General features: G+C 42.9%; 1 protein-coding gene across 3 annotated transcripts in view; it reads left to right on the top strand.

Annotated features, from left to right (window-relative positions):
• DENND4A (DENN domain containing 4A) overlaps positions 1 to 13,457 on the top strand; it is a 598,128-nt gene that overhangs the window by 59,146 nt on the left and 525,525 nt on the right. For all 3 annotated transcript variants that reach the window (XM_086957985.1, XM_086957984.1, XM_086957983.1), the window contains exon 2: positions 12,723 to 12,840. The gene's annotated coding sequence lies outside the window, so the exon portion shown is untranslated. The remainder of the gene's footprint in view (positions 1 to 12,722; positions 12,841 to 13,457) is intronic.

Below are 13,457 nucleotides of genomic sequence, written 5' to 3'. Positions count from 1 at the left end.
GGATTCCCCATCGTTGTTGCATTCTCATCTCTGGAAAGCATTACTCGGTTGATGATAATTAACTCTTAAGATCGTCCCGAGACTAAGGCCTAAACATGGCACGCCTCTAACTTCAGAAAACGAAGCAATGCTTTGTAAATGTAGCGTTATTTATTCGCCTTGTAATCTTTTCCCGAAGGTAAACAATCTGGTTTATTATGTAAACAGCACTTAGCAGTGTTGTAATTAAACTAAAGATTGGGTTATGATTGATTGAAGGTTTTAAACACAGAGTTTGGCACAAAAGAACCGTGCCTCGAGACTCGCGTGAAGACACGCTCCAGTCGGTTTGTTAAAAGTATCATCAAATAAAATGGGCTTGCCTTTTATTAAATTTGTGATGGCTATGACAACAAGGGTCAAGTACATTTGTGGTTTGTCTCGCTTAGTCTGCGTGTCAGAAGTTATACCCACGGAGAAGATTCCAAAAAAGAATGTGCTTTCTACTTTTATTAATCTTTTCTAAAACAAATACATGTAAACGCACAATGCATTAGTCTGAGATTGAGCATGGTGACCTATCCCCGAGAGATGCAGATTCGTTCCAGTCTCTATGTCTACACACTCGGAGAATGCTGACCGCAGGCCAGGAGTTTCTTGAATTCAGCTTTTTTAATTGAATCCGAAGAAACAAGCCAATAATAACCTCCGAAAGCCCTTTAAAAAGTCAAACATTTGAATACTGTTCTACAGGTCCACAGACAATAAAGGAAGTCTTGCCCTCATTGCTATGCATGCGGGGTCCGTAGTCTGAAGCTTAATACCTTGAACCCAATCCATTTTTAAGAGTTGAGTTGGCTATAAGAGCCCCCATAAATTGAATCTGATGCTAGGCAACATCTTAAGTGGACAATCTTTTGAGGAGAAAATGTAGTTTTACATTTTTTAACCGTTTCCAAATGAATCAATATTTCACAGACTAGTTTTTCAAGACCGGTGTAGGAAATGTGCCGCTTCCTCATCGTCACCTTGGGTTTTTTGCTTTTTTCTGGAACTTATTTTTGCTGCATTCAGAACTGCACTTTACTTCTGCTAAACAGCAGTAAAGTGCCCTGTTCCCCTTAAAACATTATTAAATAGGTTTAGCCCTAATTAACTTAAATTGCCTTTATGAAAATGCACTAAGAACCTGGAAGTAAAAACCTATGGACTGCTGCACTAATTGTGCCATCCACAACCTGTAAAACCTGACTTTAGACCCATCGTCAACGGCCTAAAAACCTCATGGCTCACCAACCCTTTTAAGAGGCGTGAAACACTGCTTTTAAATATTCTTAGTTAAATACTAATAGGTCACCCCTTAATACGCCTTGATGCCCCAAAAACTGTGTCTGATATTTAAAAGTGGAACATGTTCAAAATTGAAATTGGGATGTTCCTCCACTTACTAGGCATTCACTGGCTGGGTTGTAGCTAAACTCTAGAAAATGTCAAAGTACAGATTATAAACGTTAATCTGTTACTTTTAACAGGAAAGTCTTCAAAAGACATTAAAGTACTTTAATATTGATTAAAAAGCCAATTTAATTGTAAAGTTACATTTTTAATAAATATTTAGGAAAAGTAACTTTTAGAACAATACCTTTACACATGCTTGAACCTTCACACCATTAGCCTTGGCCAACCGATCCAGTACTTGGTTTTAATGAGGTATGAAAACTGCTCCCAGAGCAGAGACAATAGTCAGGGTGTGGAGAGGTATTTTTCTTCCCTTTGCAAGAATACCAGTTAAGCTGATACCAGGAAATTAATTAATTTGTAATGAGATCTGCCCTTTCACAAGTAAACATAAGGTGAGGCCTGAAGAAGGCAACCCTTTGCCTCCCCCCCCCCCATGCCTCGCCTTCCCCTCCCCAGTCAGGCTGGCACCAACCCTGTGAGAGGGGAGCTACCCCCAGAATCAATTATGAGTGGCCACAGAGGAGGTGAATGTACTTTTTCCTGGCCGCACCTTTGGGTGGGCACGGGCTCTGCACAGGAACAGACAGATTTCTCCATCTTGAATTTTAGGAGTAAGGTGCACTGTAGGATTGTTTGCAGTAGGACAAACAGATACTGCTGCAAACGTTGGGTTGCTCCCAGGAACTTCATCCCCATTGGTTAGGTAGGATCCAGGAATGCCAGCCAGAAATGTGGTACCCCAGAACACTTTCTGGACCTTCAGAAAGGACTAGAACTTCTGTTCTTGACCTGAGTGGAGCCCTGAAAGACTGGATCTGCTCCTTCTTGTACCAAGGACAAAGACGTGTACTCCAGGGGTCAATTGGCTGACCACCTGTGTGTTTACAGAGACGCAAGTAGCTACAAGAGGCGTTTTTCCTGAAGTGGCGAGGTGATTAGTACCAACTGGACCTGGACTAGACCTTCCCTGTGGCTTCTGCTGTAGTGGCGTAACAAAGCCTCCTGCAGCCCCTCCAGTGCGAGGGGGCCCCGAGCTCCAGGGGGCCCCCTCTGAACAGTACCTTGGTCTGAGAGCTCCTGAGTGAGGCCAAAGGGGGAGCCCTCTATATACGTTGGTTAGGGGCCCCTTCCTGTTTTGTTATGCCACTGCTCTGCTGGAGTGTGTGCTCGTCCCTAAGTGTTGTCCTATAGGTCCTGGGAACCTTAGAAGTGACCCAGAGGAGCTGCTTCAGGAACCCTGAAAAGTTGGGTCTTAAAAAATATTTGGAATTTGAAGACCTGTGGAGCTCTCAGGGAGACCTTGTGGCAAATGTGTCCTATTTTAAGGGACCTTCCTTGGATACTGCTTCAGGCTTGCCTTGCTTGAGGAATTTGAGCTCCATTTAAAAAAAAAAAAAAAAAAAAAAAAAAACCTAAGCAAGAAGGTAAAATCTTTTTGACCAGGCCCTAGCTCTATTTTGTTTGCTGCCTGAAGTCACACCTAGGTCTCGGTCTGTTGACTTCAATTGACTATCATTGGCTCTTACTATTTTTTTCGCTATTCTTTAAAACGTAAAAAATATGATGTCCGGTTCTCCTTGTATTTTTGTTGTTTTGGTGTCATCTTGTTTTTTTAAAGTTACTATATTTTTCCTATTTGGTTTGATATTTTTGTTGTTTGAGACTTTGTTACTGTTTTGGTACTAAATAAATACTTAACTCATTTCCCTGACTTAAGCCTGTTTGCTCTGTGCCATAGCTACCAGTAGGCTGACCTCAGGTCATTTTAGTGACTTTCCTTATGGTTCACTCTGACACGTTTGCCTTATTATTCTTTGAAGATGGTCTCCGCCCACCCCAAATAATAATCCACTTCCTTACACCCAGCAGATCTAAAATGGCTGCCATGGTGCGAGGTCTGGTTACTGAGATCGTGGACTACAGAAGGGGACCCAATATTGGTCCATGACTTTCACAGTCTAGAGTCTTGTCTATTTTTTAAGGGACCTCAAGAAGAGTTTGCAGGCTCTGTGAGACAGACATGTTAAAAAAAGATATATTAACATGAAGAGGAGGTCGTTTGGTAGTCCCCCTTTTAGGCCTCAGGCCTTTTATTTTTTCAGGAAAGTAGAATTGTGCCCTGTAATATCAGCTCACACTTGATTTTATTTTAAAATTTGGATGCTCAAACTTTCCTTGACCCCAGATTCCAAGACAGTTCATGAGCAAGTGGTTCAAATGACTTTAATCCTTTCAAACCCACCTACACTTTTTTGTAGCAGTAATTTTTAAATAACTACTGAACCGATTCACGCAAAACGAGGCAAAGACACTTCCTTAAGTAAAGTTTTCCTAAAGCCAGGTTTGGTGTCATTTAATTCAGATTTTTTTTTTTATAAGTAAACCAAAGACTCATATGTAAGTTAAAAGGGAAAAGCCATGTTTTTTACCTGCCCAGCCCCCATGATGGACCAGCACAGAAATTGGCATGTTTAATGCAAATCAGATTAACTTTTTTGTAAAGTTTTGTGCAGATTCATCGAAAGCTGGGAAAGTTTGAACACAAATAATGTCATTTCAGTGGCAACTCCGACCTAACCATAACTACATAGTCCATATGGCTGAAAACCTTCCATTGAAAAGGCATTTTTGATTTGCCTATACCCTTGCACCACATTTGGTAGTTCCTTCGCTTAGTCATTTAAGGTCCAATTTTTGTACAGCTCTGAGCAGGCAGAAAAAACGTATAGGGGAGAGAAGGGTGAAAAAGTGGTTTCCCATTTTAGCTCCAATATCTCCTGGGTGGTTTGCCTGCTTCTTCAACCGAAACGGCTGTACAGATTTACACAATTCTTGCCATGAAATTATCACTTAAACTAAATTAACAAAAGCATGCTTTAAAGTTAAGTCTGTTCCGTAGTTTCTTTTTTAGACCTAAGCTAGTGTTCTTATAAGGGTGAACACCTTTGTATGTTGTACCCTTCACATTTGAATTCTTTGCCAATTTTAATTGGCTGGTGAAGGGCTCTCTAGATTTTTGCTTTCTTGAAAATCACAACTGGAGTTGGTTTTGAAACCTTAGTGATGGGGAAAAACATTCCACTGCATTGTGGCGGGAGGGAGGGGCACATCAGAGAGTGGGGGCAATAGGAGGCATCTGACCCCAGAGAGGTGTTGTGACGGAGGCAGATGTGTGGAGAGTACCACACAAGAAGAAAATACATAAAAAAGCGTGATTCACAAATGAAACAAAATCACGCAAGTTGCCATTTTAAGTAGTGGATTTGTCCACCATTTGGGGAAAACAAATATCAAACCTGATTAGATTACTAACGGTCACAAAGTGTTAAGATATAAAAAAAAACATTGACATAGCCAATAGGCCTCGCTTTTGGGACCTTATAAGTATTTAGTTATGCAGCACAATATCCTTGGTGCAACAACATAAACTGTTGCATGGCTAAACACTTATAAAGTCCCAAAGGCGAGACCTATTGACTATACCAATGCTTGTCTTTACTTTATAACTTATACGTTAAGGTTCCAAATATAAAATTCATGTAAACAGCAGTAGATCGAGGTTTGTTCCTTGAAAGTTCCAGTTATGTAATGTGGTGTTGATACATGTTTGCCAGTGGCCAGGTAAAAGTTGTCTTTGCCAGTAATAAATATGCTATTGTAGTGGCCTACATATGGGCAAGTACGTTACCTTTGTCTTTATGTTGATTACTAGCATGAATAGCCTGTATTCCGTAAAAAGGTATGTAATCAATTATATCTGTTATCACGTATTGGTGCACAATATTTTATTGTACTCACTATCATTATGCACCTTGTTTCACTTACCAAAGTGATATAAAGAAATTATTTATTTTACGGGTTATGTCGATGCCGCATGTACTTCCTATTGAACTTTAAATATGGCCGGGGAGTTGGGGGTAAGCATTGGTTAGGTTGCTGAAGTAGCCTTAGCCTAAGTCATCTGAGTTGCGGTCTGGAGACAAACCATCTTCCTAGCAACAGCCCGAGTTGCAAGCGGTGGAGGGTGTCTCATACTGACGCGGCGGCAGGCAGAACAGGCCACCTTCAAAGATAGAAGACCGTGTCCTATTGGCAGGAAGCCCGCGTCTGTAATCCTAGGATTGTTTACCGGGTAGCCTGCTCATGACTTTAACATGAGCGCCAAGGTACAGATGTCAGTTGTGGCTAACACGGACAGCGGGAGGGGGCTAGGAGAACTTCTGACAGCGGAAGGGGGCAGCAAGAAGGTGGACAGCAGGAGGTATGTGTGCGGGCAAACCGCAGGGGTGGCTAGCACTCCATAAAAGTGCAAACCCAGCGATAATGAATCAGGCAATTAGGACATGGCAAGCCCTGCTTCGAAAGTGGTGCGTGCGCGAGCGAAAGTGAAAGCAGCGAGTTTGCACATATGTTTACAATTAACGCGAGACGCGGTAGGGGATGGGCGGAGGAGTGTTGAAAGAGCAAGCGAGAGGAAAACCAGATGGCGCCTGATCAGGCGCTGAAAGCTGCCGGCTGCGCGCGTGCACACGTGCGTAACCGCAAGCGCCAGGCCAGCAAAAGTGTGGTAGCACTTTTAAAAGCCCGCTTACTAAATGTCTCGCAGACCAGCACATACGCTGGCTCAGGCGAGACCTAAAAAAATACAAGCAGGGTGTCAAACTTAGGGACTACGAGAATGATAGAAGTAGAGAAAAAAAGACAGAGAGAAGGAGAGCCAAAGGTGATGCGCAGTGGAGGGTTTGAGCTACAGTGGTAGGGTGCAAACCGCAAATGGGGTTGAGGGCCAAGCCAGGCCCTACGGTCAGCTCCCATTGCACATTTTTTGCACATGTCCGAACGCTTTGTGTTGCAAGTGTTGTCCAGCCATGTCTGGTTGAACATCTGACCCTAACATAGCCTATGCTTTCACGCCCCTCTGCGCAGGGTCAAAGGGGACTAATCTCTTTAAATTCAACGAAAAAAGGGAAACCTGTCTTGAAATTCACAGAAAAAAAGTCAAAAACTGGTTATGATTTCTAGCTAAAACGTATAAAGCAACTTAAATTCAAAAGTTATGGCTTGCAGTGCAGAACGTACATGCCATAGATAATGTTTCTTGCCATGCTCAAAACAACAAATGTGCCCGTGGTAAAAAAAAAGGCATTCAAGCAAGAGTGAAACATGGCGGGTGATAATAGCTATGGCGTGCATTATACCTTCAACCATAAATAGTGCATTTCAGATATTTACATGGTTTTAGTCTGAACAGCCAGTATTTTTTTCAACCACACTTTGAATCTTTTTTTTTTTTATGTTCAACCCGACAGAATATGATGATCACTATTTTCTACACTCACATTTGTGGCTGTTTAAGATGTGATTTTTAATTACAGCATCTCTACTTGAAAAAACGCATTCACAGACTTTCTAAAGTTGGGAGCACTTAAACAAAAGCTAGCCAAAAGTATTACGAGATATGTAGAAGTGCAACATTTAGATGGATATTCTATTTAAGATCTTCTTGCAGACAATCTGTGATCTAGATTTAATGAGCTACCTCAGACTTTTTACCTTGGAAGAAACCCCTGTTCATTTTCCAAAATAAAAAATTAACTGTTATCTTCCTTCTCATAAGTCTTCAAAATTATATTTGTCTCCATGACTAAAAGCTGCTCCTAGAGGAACTTGTGTTTGAGGCTTGCGTTTTTTTATAGGTTTGTGGAGCCTGAAATAAATATGAGAAGGGTCTTTAGCTGCATATCTCTGTGCAATTGACCTGCTGTGTAAGTTGTGGTTTCATTATCGTGGCGATAATCACAATACATGTGGTGAAATTGTTTATTCCCAATGATTCCCAATGAAAATAAAGAAACTGTTGTGCTTGGAGCACTGAGCCCTTTTCCTCTCACTCTGGGCAGTCTCTGCTGCTAGTCTTTTGCACCGTGGCCACTTCACTCTCCACCTGTCAACATCAAGTGGACTGGTGCTCATCTGTCGCATCTTGAGGGCTGTGTGCTCTGACTGTGTTTGTCTCTGACTGTGTTTTTTATGTGTACTTGCAAAACACACTTTCTCCTGCAATGGTATTCTAGTGCCGAGCAGGCATGTGTGCCTGGTTCTGCCTTTGGTAGGTTGATTAATTGAAAAGTCAGGGCTAAATCTTCTTGCAGAATTCATGACGAGAGGAAGAGCCCCTGCTGTGGAGTGGGAGACTGTTCTACAATTTAGGAGCCATGTAATAAAACGCCTATCCTCCTGATCTAGTAATATGAATGCGTGGGTTGTGTGTGAGTAGGAGTCCTGCAGAGCGGAAGTGTCTGGGTAGTTGGTGGAAAGAGATTCAGCTGTTCTGGTAGGTGGTGCCTAACTAGTGGAATGCCTTGAATGTGTGTGTGAAGAGTTTGAAATGGGCATGCTTGTCTATCGGGAGGGAGTGGACTATCTGAGGTCAGGTGTGGTGTGAGTTCTGTGTGAGAGAATAAAGATGAGTCTGACTGACATTCTTGATGGTTTGAAGTTGTGTAGTGAGTTGCTTGGTGATCCTGGGGTAGAGAGTGTTTCCGTAGTCCAACTTGCTGGTGACTAATCTGTGAGTGACCGTTTTTCTAGTGTTGCATGAGAGTCATTTGAAGATCGCCTCCGTATCTGCAGGGTGTGGAAGCAGGGTGCAGTGATGTCATTGACTGTGTGGTTCCTTGCAGAGGTGCTGAGTGTGGGTCTGAATTCGGCCAGCCACCAGTTGGAGTACCATGGTGAGGTGTTCTTGTCAAAGATCACTACTACTGTAGTGTTGGTGTTTGCAACTTCGGCCATGCAGTGAGTGAACCTCTTGTGTTGGCAGGCTTGTTTGAGTCAGTATGAGTTGCATGTTGTCTGCATAGGAGAGGATGTTGAGGATGTGTGTGTGTGGATGATGATGTCAGAAAGATCATTTATGCGTTGAATATGGTGGGGCTGAGCAGATCCACCTCTGGGCCAACCCTCTTACCATTTGTTATCTTATAGACCTGTTTCACTGACTTAGAGGCAAAGGAAGCCCATTTGGCTACACAATATGGACCAGGAATCAGTGACTAAAGTCAAGAAGATTTATTACAAATTAGCAATCAGGTTATGGCAAATGAAGCTCAATAACGTGCTGTAAAGACACAGAATAACATATGGGTAACCCAACCTCCTAAATAAGTTTCGGCGTACCAGAATAAGACACAAAAATTTCCGTCACTGCAATACAGAAAATGAATAACCGAATTTGATGCTCAGAGAAGAATTTCTGGTCCTTTCTTCTCTACATGAATATGGTCTAAAATCATTAAATGTAAAGGCCCAACTAATGTATATGGTTAGATCTAAAGTGATCTCAAAAATCAAGGAAATGCAAAAAAATTGGAAAATGCGTGGAAATGTGGTAAGGTATCAGCATTTCAGAAGCTCGGTCAAACGTCTTCATGGGGTAGGAGTATTTGTAAGCCTAAGTCACACTCCGTATAAAATCAAAGGGGATACGCATAGAGGTCTACACCTCTCAAAGCCCAAAGGGAGGAGATCCTGCCATCAGACAGTGTGAACATAAGTTATTACCACAAGAGTCTCCAAAGTAACACTCTGTTCGCATCATCAAGGACTCCATTGTCCTTTTCATTCTCTCGTTGCGAGCTGCAATATTTACCAAATATCCCAGGCCAAACCTGGGAACTATTATGTCCTTGGATACCTGCGACTCCTTGCTACATTAATAAATAGACACTTTCAGTTGACACAATTGCTCTCCGTGTTCCTTGTCAATGTATTTTTCTCAGGCTCTCTCTATCACTAGTACAGTGTGGTATCTATTCTCAAACTAACAAACAAACCATGTGAATGTACCTGCAAGAAAAAGACATGAAAGCAGGAAATGGAAAACAATATTTTATGCAAAAAAGAAATACAGGCGTAGTCATGGCAATTAAACATATTAAATCGTGGTGCACATTTAACATATGTATGTGTGCACATACAATCACAAATTAAAGGAAAATGGCAGTACATTTGATTCATTTTACTCGTTGCATACAGATAAAACAACTTGAGTACATGTGTACAAATGTGACTAAGAACTACCATATAAATGCAAATATGAAACATTAGTGCACACATTACATAAATACTTTTCTAAATTGAATACATTTTAATAGTGTGAGGATGGTTTTATTCAATCAGATAAATAATAAATGTCATTTAATAAGCTTAGGCACACATTGTATGTACGAGTCTGTAATCCTATAGTGAATGCACTTCAATAGTGACATCAAGTGCAACACTTTACATTAATGTTTTTAGGACACACAGAGTACAGGTGCCAAGGGCACGTATATGTTGTGTATTTGTGATGTGTAAGGGTGTAGCCAAAATTATGCTGCTCCAGAGTGATGAACCTTGAGGCCTTCTGCAGAGGAGTTTGGTGGCTTCCAAAAAAGAGTAAGGTGCCAGGCTGACACCTGTGTTCTATCCATTAAGAAGGAGCAGATCGAACGGAGGGAAAGTCTTTGGATGCCAATCTCGTGCAGGCACCTGATGAGCATGGGGTGTGAGACCCTGTAAAATGCTGCTGAGAGGTCCAGTACAACAACAGTTTCTGTGCCTCCTCTGTCAAGGATCATGTGGCTGTCATCTGCAGCGATAATGAGTGGCTTTTTTTCCTTTATTGTGGTTGGGCCTGAATTCAAGCTGTGTGGTGTTGAGAAGCAGGTGGTTGGTGACGTGTCAGGTGATTATTTTCTATAAGACCTTTAACAGGTATAGTAGGAGAAAGATGTGCCTATGGTTGGAAGACGTGACTGGGTCAGCAGATGGTTTATTGAGCAGGAGCATTTTGGTGGAATGTTTCCACATGCCCGGCAATGTGTCTGAGCCGACGGAGGTATTGAGGATGGTTGTTAGTGCTTCACTGATTGGTAGGAGTCCTTTGGTTATGGTGTGGTGGGGGCAAGGGTCAAATGGGGCCCCCTAGTGTATGGTCTTCAGGATAGCAGCGATTTCGATAGTGGTGATGGTGGGTCACAAGGTCAGAGTTAGTTTTTCGGATGTGATGGAAAGTTGAATTGGGATGGGGTCTGGTTGAGGGTCAAAGTTGCTTTATGTGGAGGTGATTTTGTTACAGAAAAATTCCGAAAGCTTGTTTCAAAGGTCTTGCTTGGAGGTGATGTTTGGACGCGGCAGAAAGCGCAGTGAAATCTTTGATCTTGGCGAAGATTTCCTTGCTGCTGTTAGTGCCTGCGTTGATCTGATCTGCAAGAACCCGTGCACTTGGTGTTCTATATCTGCTGGTGGTAGCGTTTTAGGGCTAATTTGAAAATGTTTTCATCTACAGTGACGACATTTTCTCCATATGCACTCCAGTTCCTTGCAGTTACATTTCGACAGCCTGAGCATCTCTATATACTAATTGGCCTGTGGTCGGGCTCTTGCAGTTTGGTTGCACTTGAGGGGAGCCAATGTGTTGTCTCATGCTGCGATCCAGCAGTTGAGGTTCTTGATGACTTTCGGCAAGATGCTAGCGTGCCGAGAGGGCAGAAGCCCACTCCTCTTCTGTTATACTTTTCCTGCTGCAGTAAGGTAGTTCCAGTAATGGTAGGTCTGTGGCAGTGCAGAATGGGTATGCTGAAATTGACAGTGGTGCTGGGAGGATTGTGCTTTCTTCCTATTGCACTGGCAGGGTCAAGTTCTCTGCCTGTTGCATTGAGGCGGGCTGTGAGGACAACCCTCTCTGCTTCTCACGTATGGGAGGACTGCACTCTGTGCCTGTCTCGGGTGACTGCTTTCTCTGCCAGTCGTGCAGTTGAAACTGCTCTGGGCACGCAAGGACGAAGGCTTTCTGTGGTGGTAGAGCTGGGAAGACATCTCTCTCTGCCAGACGCGTTGTGAGGGCTGCTCTCTCTGTCTGTCGCATTTACATTTCATATTGTTTGTTGCCATTTGTTGTCTTTTTTTTTATCCCTGCTACCTGAGCTGTTCTTGAGAACTGTAGATAAGAAGGGCTTGTCCTTATCCTTTCTAGGAGGCCTCATCTCAATGAATTAATTGGGGTAAATGTCATCCTTTGGAACTCCTTGCGGAGATGCTTCTGAGAGCCGAGCACAGGTGACGTTACCTCACCCCCTCGCTGCCACTCACCCATGGCTCCGTTGGCGCATGAACACGTAGAGCCTTTCATTCAGACTCTGGGGAGATGAGCGAGCACCTGCTGCTGCTTTAATCAGCACCGGCAGGCAGCCTAGCGAGCGGCCTCGCCCTGCCGCCTTCTCCTTGACTCTCGGCTTTGTGTCTGGCCACGGTGGCAGGCTCCGCGTCACAGGATGTCTGCGTCTGCGGCGGTGACCTGAACGCTGGCGGGAGCTGGTGCGTGCACGAGGAGCGTCCCTGAGGTACCTCGCGAGAATGGGAGAAAGGAATGCCTTTTGCACGTGAGTCTCTCCCCTCGGACCTACCTCGCACCCTGCAGATAATGCTCGGAGCTAGAAATCTATCCCTGTTAGAGCCAAGTAAGTGTCTTCCGACTTCCGCCCATCTTACTCACTTGTCTAATACGTGCGCGGCCTTTCAGTGGAAATTGTGAAATCCTGCCTATGTCGTTTCCGATTTTTTTTTGTTAGCAATGACTTCGGGGAAGTTTTTTACTGCAGTGTAAACATATACGTGGGTGCTTACCTTTTTTGCTGTCTAAAGTCACAATTTTAATAATCCTCTCGAAATAGGTCCAGCACTAGAAAGCCCGTGCTCAAAATAGTATAATGTTTCACTTCAGGGTTTCTTTACAGTTTTGAGGAGCACACAGTAGCCGCCATGCATTTGGTGATTTTGTGAAATGGATAATGTCTTATTTCCTCCTTGCAGGTGTCCACATTCCTCACTAAAATCTTTCTTTTTTGTGCATTAATGTATTTTTAGCGTAATTGACTGCAGAGCACAGATGTAAGCAAGTACAACTGGAGACATTCAAGCAATCTAAAATCCGTAATGAGTGGATGACTAATCAAAAATAACTGAATAAAATGCGATCTCTCACTCTAGATGACGGCAATCTGACTAGTTTGTTGTTGGTTATTGACTGATCCAATTCCACATTTAAATTGAGGAGATTGACTGTGGGCTGCCCCTTTGGTGCTTTGCGAGCATCACTCGTGGCTTCCTCTCTGGTTTGGTCTCCTGCATCTTTTGCTTGGGGTCACTGGTGTAGGAAGGGTGGTGAGAGTTGGTGGATACTAACAAAAACACTTCAATCCTGCTTAGCTGTAATACGTTGTTTTATCGATTTGTTTCAGAAATATTTTTTCTGGATGTTTACCAAAACGATGCCACTAAAGAAGCTTCGTGGCGGGCACAAGATGACTTCAAAGAGCTGTTAAAGATGTTAAATGAAGGAAATCAAGACCGCATAGGGTGAGCGAACACTGCATGTTTAATATTACTACTATACAGAGCTTCTTTATTGATGCGTGGAGTGAGTGGATATTGTGTACATAATATCACAACTATACAGAAGTTCTTGATTTGTGAAGTATAGGGTATAATAGTTTCTGATGTAAAGCAGCTGTTGACAGAGTCCATTGCAATGGAGGGTGTCCTGGCGGACTGCATAGTACACAGACTATAACCAGAGAAGGTATCGATGCCCTGATCTCTTATTGGCCTTGGTCACACCATCACAGGCTAAGGAGCTCATTAGACATTTAATCACCTTACAATGTCCAGTGACCCCCTCCACCACATCTATAGTGAATTGGTGTGCTCAGTCGCCATCAGATAATACTCTGTGTCTAGATAATGCTTCATTTACACGGCACAGAGTCTGTTAATCTGTAACATGTATGGATAATATATGTATGGATAGTGCGTTATTTAAATAAACGTTCCCTGTGACCAGGCCAGCTTCTGTCAGATACCGGGTCCCCAGTTTTTGATAAATGTCCTGGAAAATATGTTTAATTAGACAATTTGATGACCAAGGGCTCCTGGGTGACTAACAATCATGAGTTCCATCCAGCGGTGGAACAGAG

Source organism: Lissotriton vulgaris, chromosome 2_1, assembly GCF_964263255.1.
Source record: "Lissotriton vulgaris chromosome 2_1, aLisVul1.2, whole genome shotgun sequence".
NCBI classification, from domain to species: domain Eukaryota; kingdom Metazoa; phylum Chordata; class Amphibia; order Caudata; family Salamandridae; genus Lissotriton; species Lissotriton vulgaris.
Note: the sequence above shows the minus strand (reverse complement) of the source record. Positions and strands in the feature narration are given on the sequence as shown.